The sequence below is a fragment of the Sinohyriopsis cumingii genome, chromosome 11 (assembly GCF_028554795.1).
Source record: "Sinohyriopsis cumingii isolate HCF-2022 chromosome 11, ASM2855479v2, whole genome shotgun sequence".
In the NCBI taxonomy this organism is placed as follows: Eukaryota; Metazoa; Mollusca; class Bivalvia; order Unionida; family Unionidae; genus Sinohyriopsis; species Sinohyriopsis cumingii.
In genome coordinates, this window is record NC_142971.1 from 25107083 (window position 1) to 25122340 (window position 15258).

Below are 15258 nucleotides of genomic sequence, written 5' to 3' on the forward strand. Positions count from 1 at the left end.
ATAATTAGGTTGTCACCTATCGAATTTTCATACTTCAGGAGATTACAAAACTGCTCCAAAAAGAGAAATTCAGCCAGCTTGTTTTGTTTTTCTACTAGGAGGAGGGCGGTATAGGCATAAAAAAATTGATTGACCTTTGTTCCAGTTAGTGTGGTTTGGACTAGTTCAAACGATATGTGGTATAAATTGAAAGTTGTGGTGTGGTCAAGACGTTTGATCATGGAGTTCTTTGTGATGACAGCAATACCATCCCCGCGAGAGTGGCGGGGGAACGACTTGATGGAGTAACCGGTGGGTGTTAGATCCGCGCACTTGGGCTCATCGCCTGATGCTTTTAGCCATGTTTCTGTCAGGAAAAAATGATCCATTCCATCATCCAGGCTGCCAGTTTTTATATGCCCACCTTAAGGCAGAGCTAAGCATATTGTACTGTGATGTCTAGCCATCTGTCTGTTTCTGGTGTTTTTTCTTCGCTCAACGATTTATGTTGTTCAGTTGTTGACCATGTATATTTACCAAACTTATGGACGGCTTGCACTTGGGTTAAGGAAGACTTTTTGGTCTCAAAAGGTTCAGATCATTTAACTCAAAAAAGAAAATTATTTCCCACATAATAACTCAAGGTCTCTGTCATATATTATCACTAAACTGGATTTCTTGTACTTGGGGTACGGAAAAAAAACCAAAATCTTGGATTCCATGGTCAAGGTAACTGACTGAAAAGAGGAAAAATATGGTTTTCACATAATAAGATTACCTCTAGACCTTATATGTACCTTGCACAAAGTCAAATACTGTGGAGGGCTTGCACTTAGGGTATGTTAGAGGCTTAATGATTGTAGGATCAAAAGGTCAAGGTCATTATGGCTAAACAAAGGTTTTGAAGAATAGCTGTTTTTATAGTGTTTCTTGACCAAACTTTGTGGATGGATCTTATTTAGGACAATAAAGGAATTTATTGTTTCTGGGTATAAACATCAGAAGTCGTGGTCAGTCTGGTAAGAAAATTGCTTCTGCACATTAGGTCTAGTTCAAAACTACATAACCTGACCAAATGTCAAGGTTATTTATACCCACTGGTAAATAATCTCCAGTCAAACATGCTCTCTAGTGCCATGGGACATTAAAGGAGACCAGAAACCAATGGAAACACAGAATAATAATAAAAGCACTAAAGAAGAAAACCTGATTCTGAAGTATCATCTGCGACCGTAATGCCAATATTTAAATATTGGCATATCTTCTAGGAGCTGAATTTCCGTGACATCGTATGCAAAATTTCCGCGCCTGTCCGGTTACTTTCGGGGTGTGACGTCATAGTAGCGACTCCAGCATCCCAACTGGGAGTTGCCAGAGTAAAAGACAATGCCGTTTTGTGTTGCTTACGGGTGTAATAGCACATTAAGAAAAGCCCGTGGACATTTTTTTTCTTCTCCAAAGATAAAGGCATAAAGAAAGTATGAATACATTATTACAAGCAGTACCGGATTTACCATTGTGCTTAGGTGTGCTTAAGCACAGGGCCCCGTTGGCCAGGGGGCCCCATCTTCCTGGCCAAAAAAGTTTTTACGATGAATTTTTCAAATGTTTTTCAAAAGTCAAAACGTCCAAATGTTTTTCCTAAAAGTTATAAAAGTGAAATTGGTCTGTAGTGTTTGGGTGCAGTACCACCTGTGGCGGGTTTTCTGAGTGGTCTGATTAATTCAGGCTGAACCTGGCGTGGTGTCTTTGTGATTTTGTATTGCTTCTTGTATATCAGAGGTAGTGATTGGGTGTGTTAGTATTGTGTCTGTGTTGTGTGCTGAGGATAGTTGATTTATATGTTTGGTTATGTTGTTATGTTGTTCTTGTGTGAAGTATAGCCGGAGTAGATAATTGTTTCACAACTTCGAAGCGAACCTACAAAAACCAAACTTGTTCATGCTCAAGACGTTTATTCTTCTCCACTAAAATAAATGGAGAAACCTACCCTCGGGAATGGCTAGTATATTCTCCAAAAGAAGGAAAAGTCTACTGTTTTGTGTGCAAACGTTTCTCAAAATTCTCTAAGAATGTTTCTTCAACTACAGCTCTGGCTTCTTTAGGATTTGATAACTGGTCTCATCCTCAAATTATTAAGACCCATGAAAATTCAAAAAGTCATATGTTGACATACTTAACAAGAAAACGTGATCAGACGTTTACAACAAAACTTGATGAGCAAGTCAAAGCAGAACAGGAATACTGGAGGCATGTACTTCAACGACTGATGGCAGTGATTTGTCTGTTGGCAGAACGTGGATAGGCTTTTAGAGGAGATGATGAAACCTTTGGCTCAGCAAACAACAGAAACTTTCTCGGTTTGCTGGAAATGATTGCCAAATTTGATCCCTTCTTATGTACCCACATAAACCAGTATGGAAATACAAGATGGGAGGCCCATGCCAGAGGTACGACAGCCATCAGTGAAAGTTATGCTTACATGCTTGAAGCACTCAGTCACATCCATGATGATGACACTGAAAAGGGTGATACTAGACGACAAGCTCAAAATCTGTTGCAGAAAATGGAAGAATTTTAATTTGTGTTCATGCTTCATCTATGGACAGGTTTGCTTGAGCAGTTTCACAAAGTAAGTAATGCCCTTCAAAGAACACATATTTCATTGACCACGTGTGCAAACCTATACAGTTCACTTCTGCAATTTGTTTCCAACACACGGGAAAACTTTGATGAGATTGAGGAGAAAGCAAAAACTACTCTATCTGATGTAGAGTACAGAACTCCCCAAAGAAGGCGTAGAGTACGAAAACGACAACACAATGATGGCAGTGCAACTGAAGTCTTGGATGAAATTGAAATTCCTCCAAGAGATAAGTTTAGGATACATTCATTTATCCCTGTAATGGATCCTCTTCACTCAAATTTAGAAAGAAGAGCTATTGTGTATAGGAGTGTTGCTAACAATTTCTCGTTTTTAATTGATCTGCAAGCAACGAGGGAACAAATTCTCCATGGTGTCAAGACACTGGAACAAGAATATCCAAAGGATGTTACCGAGGGAACAAATTCTCCATGGTGTCAAGAGACTGGAACAAGAATATCCAAAGGATGTTGATCTCAGTCTTGACGAACTCTTGACTTTCCAGTTGGATGTCAACAGGCTCATGCAGAAAAGAAAGTTTCAGCCACCAAGACATGTACCAGATAATAAAACAGGAGAAAATTCAGGTTGCTTTACCAAATGTGGAAACAATTTTAAGATTGTTCCTGTGTTTGATGGTCACTAACTGTTCTGGAGAGAGATCATTTTCTAGGCTGAAAAAGGATCAGAAGTGACCTTCGTTCAACAATGTCACAAGAGCGGCTGTCTGGTCTGAGAATTCTCTGTATAGAGAATGATAAACTGCGACTTATTAATTTTGATGAAATCATTGATGAGTTTGCAGTCAGGAAGGCTCGAAGGAAGATCTTCTGACATTAAATAGCCTACTGTAAAAAATGTAAACAGGCCTTAACAGGGTAATACAAAAACATGGCAATTTGGTTATTTGAATGTTTTGTGTAAACAGTAAACTTCTTCATCAATCATCATTGTAAAAATAATGATTGATCAGGTAACACGTTTTATTTTAACTACTCCTAAACTTCCTGAGTATGTATGCCTGACTACCTGTGAAGGCCTACCGGGCCTACCTCTTTCAGGGCCCAAGTAAGGGGCCTCATAACTTAACTAGCACAGGGCCTCATTTGTCCTAAATCCGGCCCTGATTACAAGCGAGTCGATTTCAAAGCAACACCATACAGCACTCTGTGATCATTACATTTCTAAAGAAATGTTACGAGAGGGATCCTGATAAAAATGACAGCTAAAGATACGCAAATGCTAGGTCATGACTAAACGTTTTCGCTGTTCCAGACATACTGTTGGATATTTTAAATCCTGGGACAATTGATAAACGTGTGAGTTACAAAAATCGGCAGAAAGCCGAGTAAGTGACCACAAAATGCAACAATCAATTCACAGGTCTTTTATCTAGCTACGATGTCGTAGACTCAACTTGATTTGTTGTGGTTGAGGCTACGAACTGATCCCATATCATGTAATGGAGCAAAAAAAAATCACTAAAGTCAGAAAAACAAACAGTGTAGAAATCAACTACATAAGTATAATCATGTTGTGAAAGAAGTTTGACTTATTTTGAATTTATTAAGCCCTTACACAATAAAATAAATTGGCATGGTTACTCTAACCGTATCCTGTCCGCCATGACAGATAACGCGAGACTCTCGCCGTGACCCCTTTTCTACGTAAGGCTTGCTAGACCATATTTTGGATATTCTACGCTATATTATTATCAATTAAGTGCGAATAATCGCTTCTTGGTGGAATTTCAAAGTTGCCGATAAACCGTATTTACTTTTAATGCGCAGAATGTCTGACCCAAACGGCGCCAAATTTTTACTACGATTTGTTTACATTTCCAAATATGGCGTCAATGTCCTTATATAGCACACAAACAAACGAGGCTGAGAACGGAAGTAATCATTATTTGAAATAATATGGCGGACGATCTAAACGAAAATATCGGCTAAAAAAGGTAAACGAGATTTTACAACTATTTCTTCAATGATTTTCGATACTTCCGGTATTAAATAAGAGGACTACTCAATTTATTGGATTATATGCAAGGACTATGTTTAAAATGTTATTATTAGGCTAAAAGAGTGCTGGGTGTGAATCACACCCGGCTTGCTCCATTAACACGTATATGCTCATGTTAGTACCCTGTCCGCGAGGTACGAGTAAGGGTACTAATATTAGTACTAATCTTTTATCTACACCAGCAGTGCTAAAAATGTGATAGCTCGACACCCGGGGCCCCTCTAATTTTAGTTCGAGCCCATCCTGTATTCAAAGTTAGGTGCCCGTCGGGTTTGTTGGAAAAAAATGTTTTCCTGAGGAAACTTGGATCGCGCTGATGAAATGAGTAAATGTATTTTCAAGATGTTGATATACATGCCTTAACACGGCACAATCTAAATCAAATCACATCTGCCCTAGGTGAAATTGAGATCTGATTTTAATCAAAAGAAAGCTTTGCTAAAAATAAGATTCTAAACCCCTGACACGATCTTGTTTCGAGAAAACACAATTTTCAGTAATCTTAAACAAAAATAATTTTTTTTTAGTCAATGTTTGTTACACGTATTATGTATAAACGGTAATCTGTAATGATTGTAACTGATATAAAACTATCCCTTGGGGTGTTTAAATAGCAGTGACTAAAATGAAAGAGGACAGATATAAAATCAAAGTTTCAATTTAAATGGCTGACAGTATATATTGGGGGTAGGCTACTATTGACCCCACCCCTTGCCCCAAAGTGCGAGTGCCCATGGGACACGCCATTTCTCCCTGTGATACGCCTTATTATCCCCCAGGACAAAACCCTTTTTTCATATTCTGGTCAGCTGTGGCTAAACTGCAAAACAGATAAAGGTTAAACTTAAGTACACAAGCATAAGGCCAGTGTGACTAATTAACAGTTAATCCTTTTCAGTGCATTTATCTTGTCAAAAGGACTTCCTTCGGACATCAAAGAAACCATGCTCTACAATGTGTACATGTAAACATCAGCAATTGATTGGCAAATAAACGATGCCCTGTTTTGTTGTAACTTACGATGCCTAGGACTTCATTTTAACAGTTAAAATCTGTTTTTCCCACATTTAAATCCCACCCTATTTCCTTAGGTTTAAGTCTTAAGGCGTGTAACACTGTTTACTGTATAAAATATTTATTCTGAATTAGTTCTTTGGGGGCACATATACTGCGTGGCATACTTGGTTTTATTCCTTCTTTTAATTTAATCATGGTAATTAAACTTTACATATACGATAGAAGAATGTCAGGTGTTAACTGGCCGAGTTTCTTTGGTGGAAATGGGGATTGATTTTGTTTGCAGAGAAAAGTAGGCAACATTTACAGTGATCATTCATGGGATTTAAGCTAATTGGTGACATTTTAATTTATTTTAATGTTTTTATTACTACAATTATGTTGTAGTGTTTTTAAAATTCTGAAATTAACGTGAATAATGTTTAATCTTAACATTCTATATACTGAAGAAAAAAACTCGTGTGATATTTATTATTTCGTCACTACAATATTCACAAGTGATAAAATAGAATATGGCATCTGCGGATTGTATACGTTTTATCTGTTTATGTATACTTTTTTTTTTCTTCTTCTGAGAAATGAAAATTGGCAGACATAATGTAATAATAGGGAGTTCTCTGCGTAAACTCGGGAGATAGTACGAGATCGGTAGGTATGTGTGGAAATACCCCCCAGATCGGGAGGTTTTTCAGGTATGAACTGTCCGTGGAATTTCCGTCAGGGCTAGTGAGTTTATTTAAGTCATCAGCCCTGGGCCTGGGCCTAAAAATTTCTTCCAGCACTGACCAGTACAGTACATAAACTATTTATACCAGATATGTATATACTGTCAGATTTGTCAATACGCTAACTGTAGCCTGCATGTAAAATACACTGTGATTGAATCATAAGAAGGAAGCTTCTTAATGTTTAAATTAATTACTTATGATTTCTACTTTGCAGATTTATTTGTGGTGTGTGTGTGTGTGTGTGTGTGAAAAACTAATGCTTCAGTTACGACCGATGAAAACCGTCCCAATGCCTTTTACAACTCCAAGGCAATGGATATTGTTTCACACACAAGTCGGTCCCCGTTCTAGTCTCTTGCCCATAATTCAGTATTATCTCTCAGCGTTTCAGTGTTGGATGTATATTTTCAAGATATCATACCTTCGGTGGCGTTGGTGTGTGTGCGTGTGTTGGGGGGGGGGGGGTAGGTAATGAATATGTATTTTACATATAATACGATTGAACCTCACCCTTCTTAAATATATTGCATTGTGGTAAATTTTTATTTTTACACTGGGCACTATCACTTAATCCTTATCACATTTTTGCACAGCACACAATGTATAAGTATTTATTTAAAAATTACATTGCATTCTTTAAAATTCCAAAATATGAAATATGATCACATTCTTACTGTTGTACTTTTCTGCTGTCAGGTATTAAACACATTGCTAGCACACAATTCAACAGATATAGTTATGAGCATAAATCGGAAGCATATTCAACTTTTGAATGAGCAACCCAAATCTGGTCTCCTGTCTGTCTCGCTCGCCATGTACATGTTTGTATTTGTGGACTGGCTAGCATTGCGTCACGGGACCACGTGATCTGTCGTCTCATCAAAGCTCGGAAAAACTCGGAAATTTACGGAATCGTGGTATCTTCCGCGCAATATAATCACTACCCGCCTAAGATATTTAATTTATAAACATCACAGTCTAATTAAATATTTTAGAGAATGACATACATAAAAAGAATTGTTTTGTTTCTGGTCTCCTTTAAATGGAAAATGCTATTTCCATTCACCCACATTTAACAATTCTCAGATATATATAGTTGGGATACAGCATTTGAGCGGCAACCATTAGCAGCATTTGAACCTGTCTCTATGGATTTCGTACGTACAGTCGTGATGAAGATTACACCAAAGTCATGTGAACTTGGTCCAATTCCAACATCACTTCTGCTTGAGTGCTTAGATCCAGTATTGCCTTCACTGATGTTATTAATACCTCTCTTTCATCCGGGGAATTCCCATCATTTTTCAAAACTGCCATTGTAAAGCCTCTGCTGAAGAAACCAACACTTGACCATAACGATTTTAAGAACTACCGCCCAGTTTCTAATCGCCCATTCATATAAAAAAATCTTAGAAAAGGTTGGTCTATCCCAGCTTGTATCTCATCTAAATTCAAACAGTCTTTTTAACAATGTACAATCTGCATATCGCCCTTGCCACCGTACTGAAACTACTCTTCTAAAAGTAGTTAATGACATTCTCTCTGCGTTCGATAGCGGAAAGATTACAGTCCTCACCCTCCTTGATTTGTCTGCAGCATTTGACACAATATACCATGATATATTACTTCACCGTCTCCAGCATGTATTTGGCATTCATGATAAAGCCTTACTGTGGTTCAAGTCCTACTTGGTCAACAGGACACAAATTGTATCTGCAAATGGAATACACTCCAGCCCAGTTGATCTATGTTGTGGTGTTCCACAGGGGTCTGTTCTCTTCATTCTGTACACTCAGTCGCTCTCAAGTGTCATAGATCATCATCCAGCGTCTAATCAATTGTACCCTGATGAACCCAAATATACAAATCTAGCCACCCAACTGAAGTTGATGCTATCATCCAAGGTTTAGAGAGGTGCATTTCTGATGTGAAATCATGGGTGACATGTAACAAGCTGCAGATGAATGATGATAAAACGGAGGCCATTCTGATCACAACACAAAGACTTTCTCATTCACATCCTTTACCTCAAACAATAAATATCAGCAACATCAACATTAAATTCACACAATCAGTACGAAACCTAGGTTTTACTCTGGACAGTACTCTCACATTGCACCAACATGTCATGAACATATGCAAGGTTGCATATCTTGAGCTGAAACGCATCAGCTCAATTCGCAAATATCTTTCAGTTGATGCCACTAAAACACTTGTGTGTTCATTAGTACTTTCAAGACTGGACTATTGTAACTCAATTCTGTTTGGTTCATCTCAATATCTGCTGCAGAAACTTCAGAACACAGCTGCTCGGATCATACACACCTCCCCGCTGCTCTGTACCCTACACTGGCTATCCATTCGATCCATAATCAAACACAAAATTTGTTCTCTGTGCTACGTTTCACTGTCGGACTCTAGTCCAACATACACATCCGACCTCACCCATGTGTACACACCAGCAAGATACTTACGCTCCTCTTCTGACAATCGTATACTCATTATTCCCACTATGAAAACAAAGTCATATGGACAGCGTTCTTTTGCATACCAGGGCCCAGCAACGTGGAATGAATTGCCCACTGAACTTAGACACAAAGACACAGTGAACACATTCAAGAGAGCTCTCAAAGCTTACTTATTTCGACTGCAAGAACAAACTTAAAGACCTAATAATGTTTCCTACCTTAAATATTCTCAGCATATTTTTTTAATGTTTCCTAATTTCATGGTGTTTGTTTTTGTAATAATTTCATTATATGTTTTTTTTATCTTATAGGTGTTGTCTAATGTTGTAAAGCGCTTAGAGTTTCTAAAGATTAGGCGCTATACAAAGTCCTCATTATTATTATTATTATTATTATTATATGGATCTTTCAGTTTATTGATATTTTGATTGTATTGGGAAATTGTATCTCAAGAATATAAGACATATTTGTTGACAAAACAATTTTTTTTGATTATATATGTACAATACTAGCAGCCAAAAATATCCTAAACATATACGTACAACCTTATTTGAAAATATTTCTGACAGCCAGACAATCTGATTAAAATCAGATGTGACCGACAGCAAGACAATTGAATCAAGGTTCCCAAACTTTTGTAATTCTTCCGTTCTTTTCCAGCATTCTTCTGGATAAAACTTATTTTTTTCCCCAAGGTTTTTTTTTTTTTGTAGACTAATCAACATCCGAACTAGACATGACCACAGGATATATCACTGGAAATAACTATTGAAATTCATACAAAACTGAATGTAATTCATTTAATTTTACTTTGCTGACTACATATGCTGGTATGAAGAATGGTTTTGTTTTGTTTTTGGAACAGGTTGTTTTAAATTTTGACAAGAAACCCATAAAATTACATCAATATTCATGTAATGCCCATACAATTTACCTTGATGAAATGACGGCAACCAAGACAAAATTCCAAGCATCATGGCTCGAAGATCATAAATATAAAGAATGGCAACTGAAAGATGCATTTAAACATGATGTGGCAATCAAAGGAACAAGATCAGAAGCAGTGGATGTTGCATCTGGTTTTGTTTTGGTCCCATGTCCCAAAGTCAAATTGGATTCTCAAAAGCCTATAGACATAACATCCTCTGTGATCTTGACAACCCCATAACCTAAACAGTCTTCCTGTCAGTTGATGACATCGTTTATATCAAAAGAGGACATCGTGGGCTGAAGTTATTTCGACTCGGCACATTATTTCAAAGCATAACTGTTACTCGTCTAACATGGGAATAAACAAAGTCTCTGTCAGCATGTTCCCAGGTAGCAAAAGTGCTACAACTTTGGATGTGAAGATTAAAAAAACAATAAACTTTTTTACACGGAAAAGCATTCAGTTTTGTCAAAGATTCTTTTACGGACCCTGACCAATGAAATTGTCATATACAAGCTAAACGAAAAAAAGGCCTATAACTTGCAGGGCAAATCCAACAAAAACTGCCCGACTATGGGACTGGCATGATTTATTCATGATACAAAACAAAGGGCAATATCTCTCACCACAACAGTCAGTCGATGAGGCCAAACTCTACTGGCTGAAAAGAATTTCCAGGATTCCAAGACCATATGTTATTTTTAACTGCTCAGTCGTGAAACCATCTCTGATATTCTTAAGCACACACCCCTCCCAGCCCAAAAATAAACAAATTTTGAAATTTGTAGCTGTGTGAACGTATTGGATGCAAGCGGCACCGTTTTAATTCACAACCAACTTGAAATAATTAGCCCGCTTTAGGTGAAAAACCCACAAGACAATATTACCATCAACTCGGGAGGATTATGGTAAGTTTCAAGATCGTCTTCATGGTAGTCTTACTGGATGCAAGGTTTGTACCATTTGCATTTAAAACCAGCTAAATATCATATTAAGTTTATTGATTTTAAGAAGAAGAAAAATGTGACCATACATTTTTCTGGATAAAAATGAAGAAAAAAAATAATATCCAGCTGGTCTTCATGGCAGCCATACCGGATGCAAGACTGCTATCATTTTTTATTTAAGACCCACAAGCATGGTAAGGCGCTTTTACTTCAAAGAGGATTTTCATCAACCCGATTCTTAGCATGCAACCGTACAAAAATTACAGCTATTGAACAAATTTATATTTTTAAATACTAAAACATACACATCATCTGAGTCAGTCCTTTCACAATAACGTGTTGCCATTCATACTCTTATATATGTAAAACAAACATTTTTATCGTTTCTTAGGAGATCATTGCTCGCCTTTTTTGGTGGCAGTCCTCATCATTGTTGATCTTAACAATCAGGAGATGATGTTCTGTTACAGGATCCATGTTTCCTCTAAAGTCAGCCTGAATTTTCCTCCGGATAGAAAATGTCAGTATAATTCTACTGAGTCCACCAAGAAATTAACTGTTCAAGACTGGTATCGCCAAAGTCTAATGTTGTTTTCATGTCAGCAAGATTCTTCACGTGAAGCATAAATACATACGTCACACCCTTCATGACTAATCTGTAGGCACCTTTGTTGTCATTATTATCGTCATTATCAGGGTTATATACCAAATACGAATAAGGTTATACATCAAGTACAAATGGGAGTAAATCACGTAATTCACAATCTGGTCCAGTAGGCCTATTACGTATCATATTTGCTATTATGGGGTAAGGCTGTACTGACAGATTTTAAATTCCTGGCTTTCACGAGTCATTTATGGTAAACTATCATTGTGCTCTTGTACCTGTGCGATAGTAATGTAAAAATAGGCGCACTCTAAGATACGGCAGAGATCTACATATAGCTGCTACAGAGATATAAAAATAGCCACTATGTACTAAATTAACAAGGTTTGCTTCTGGGTTATTATATCACAATGCAATCGAGTCGATATCGGCACCATGTCGCTGCTTACTTACAGATCTAGATGATCAGCAACCACTTGTAATCTACATCAGAACAAATTAGAAAATGGTCAAACATCCTTCATCCTTAAAAACGTCTCAGAATAAAGTGTTAACAGTCAGATGGCTGCTGAAATTTTGCTGGCTTTTTTACGAGATGAAACTGGTGCTATGAAATGCATGACTTGGTCAAACTTGAAAAAGTCCAGGTCGCTGAACTTCCAGTGCTCAACCGTCATTCAAGATCAGGAATCAGATGGCCACATTTTGTGCTCAAACATCCAAGAATTCATGAAAATATTGTAGCACTTATATATTAGCGTACATAAAATGAAATGCCTGTAAATGAAATTCTCATTGATACAGTAATATTCTGCATTCAGGAGGAATTGTCCAATAGAAAAGTTCAGAAAATCATTTAACACATGATATGTACTAGCTTATAGGGCATAAAAAAGATGGTTTTTTATTTTTAAAAATTCAGCCTCAATACCAATTACAGTCTCTATTTGTAATATGCAAAGGGCTCATAGCAGTGTAGCCGAAGATTGGATCCCCTATGTCATTATGTTGGTTTTAAAATGCAAATTCAGAAATTTCCAAATGTTATTGATCATAATTTTTATATTTAAAGTTATCCAAAAACAGAAAATTAGTACAATAAAAAAGTATCTTCTGCATATGACACATACACACCATTCAATTCAGTTTCAATCTTTATAAATATCTTTCCAGGCATCATGCATACCTATTTACATCTATGACATGCTGTTATACCCTTTATCTAGAGTCCTAAAGGATATGAAAACCCCTAGGTATTCCATCTGTGTATAACCCCCAACTATCACCACTATTTAATAATGATAATCAAATTATTAAAACAATGATAACTTAGTATTAATTATAGAGGCCCCGAAGTGGTAGAGTGATGTAAAGCACACACCTTTATAGGTCATTACCATCTCACCTCTGCCCACATGGATTCAAGCCCCTGACTCTACCAATATGGCTACATGAGAAAGCTTGCCCTTAACTTTCTGTGGGTCAGTGGTTTTTCTGGCTTCTTCCTCCACCAGTTATACTGGCCAACATGTATATCCTATCAAGTGCTGAAAAATGTAGTTGTTCCCACAGCAATAATAATGGATTACCATTACACTGACATGTACTTTAGTCTGGTTTACAAAGGATTTAATCAAGGTAAGTGGTGTTTATACAGTTATATAGTTTTTGAGATGCAGCTGTTTGTAGTAGTATCCTTTTGCCCAAAAATCATTATCACATTCTACAGATGATCACTCACAGTAGTGAGTTTATATTATTATTATTATCTAATTAAAATAACTCCTAATGAACAATGAAAAAAACCACAGTATGAGTAGTTTTTGTCTTTTTGCATGAGCACCCTTGTGTGATTTATGAGTTGGGAAACATTATGTTGACTGAAAAATTATCTGATGCCCCCAAAAGGGAGATTTTGTTTGTTTATAAAGTTGGCAAATAATGTATTTGCATGTGTAACTTTATTTACATCATAATCATTTACAATCTTCAATCAATTCAGAATTAATTTCTGCTCACATATAGTATAATCCTCAACGTCAAACTTCTAATAATGAAGCCAGCCAACCATATCAGAAGTTGAAATTAGCAACTACTTCATCTTGCCCCATTTAGACCAGCTCAGTCACATGCCACATATTATAATAAACACAACAAACTGGAACCAAAATATGAAAGAAAAAAAATGGATAAGATTAAAAAATTTAAATAATTATTGTCAATATGCAGGAGATTTCAGTTAATGATGGGTAGGGGTGAAACTTGATGGTCTTTCCATCTTTGTAGGGTAGGTGGTGCCCCTTCATGAATGTTGACATTATATTCCTATTTCCAGTATGCAGACTACAAATAAACATAGTTATCATATATTTATATGCAATTCTCATTGATGAGAACATAACATTTTCAAAAAGACTACCTGTTGCTTGCATTGAGTTTTATCCAATTTTTTAGGCCATTTAATGGTGGCTCCATTTAACTTCCTTGTTCTTTTGTACAACATGAATGATTTGAAAACATATTATTACCAATTTCATGTCTCAATTACACTAGGAGGACATTATGATGCAGAAAAAATAATGCACTTTCTTCATGCAAAGAAAATCTCATCTATAACAAATCCGGGCATGGAAATAAGGTTGAAGACCAACAAAATCTATCATCTCCTGCAGATGCAAAAGACTGCTGCAGCCACAGGTACTCGAGTTTGTTAGTGAAGAAGGAAAACTACTGACCACACCCAGTCCTAATTTACAATTTCTTTTAACTTACACAAGGTGATAAACTTGAGCAGTTAGAAATCTGCCCCATCGTTCATTCTATGATAATTTTATTTATTCCACCAGCACCTTCATTCTTCGGCTAAATACCTCTGCATAGAAAATGAGAAATTCCAAATCTGCTTCCCATGTACAATTTACGTAGAGATGATGAGAAGATTTTATCTTAAGGGAGACCTCCCCCTTTATTAAAGAAAAAAGGAGGGGAGGAAGAAATGGTAATAGGTCAGTATTTATCTAAACTTCAATATCTCTTCCTGCTCCACTGAATTCAACATCTTTGACAGATGTCACCTCTAGTTGTATGAGCATTAATCTGTTAATTATTTCTGAGCATACTGTGCTTCTTTTCTTTGTGTCAATATTGTTCTTGCTTATTTCTGAAGGAGCATATACACAGCTAGCTTTGTCAGCTTGAATATGTTGGGAAACTCATCTTTGTCACTTGTGTACAATGTTCCAGAGATCACAGATACTATCTTTTGGATACATCAGCTCCAAAATAGGATTTTTCACTAACATAAACTTCCTTTGTTAAATCAGTAGTTTACTGACTACTCTGCCAAATTTCTTATCTGTTCCATAATGTTGTATAAAGGTATTTAGCCCATGAATGCTTGTGCAAACAGATTTATATTAAAATAAATATATTTACTTCTTAATTGCATTTGTAACCCTTATTTTATTAAATTTATCTTTACCCTGATATGGATACATGTACATGGTTCTGTAGCATATTATCCTCAGGGCGAATTTGATTAATTTAAAAAAACGAAAATCGCATTATACTTTTAAATTGTATGTATTTAAATTAGGGTCAGTATTCTGCCCTTTGTACATTTAATTTCAAAATACCACTGAAAGGGTTATGCCATCTATTTTTTGTCTAGCATGTACATCCGACTCATAATTAACACCATTTCTGGCTCAAAATCACTCACTGGTATCTCCATTAACACTTTCCCAGCTCCAATAATTTGATATACTACATAACTTCAAAAAATATTGCCATCATCAGCAAGTATTTGCTAAACGAAATCATAATGAACAATGCCGGGAATCAGATATTTGGGGTTTTCTAGGTAGCCTGCATTTTAAACGTACATCTGTAAAACTTTCTTCATGAATGGTTCAA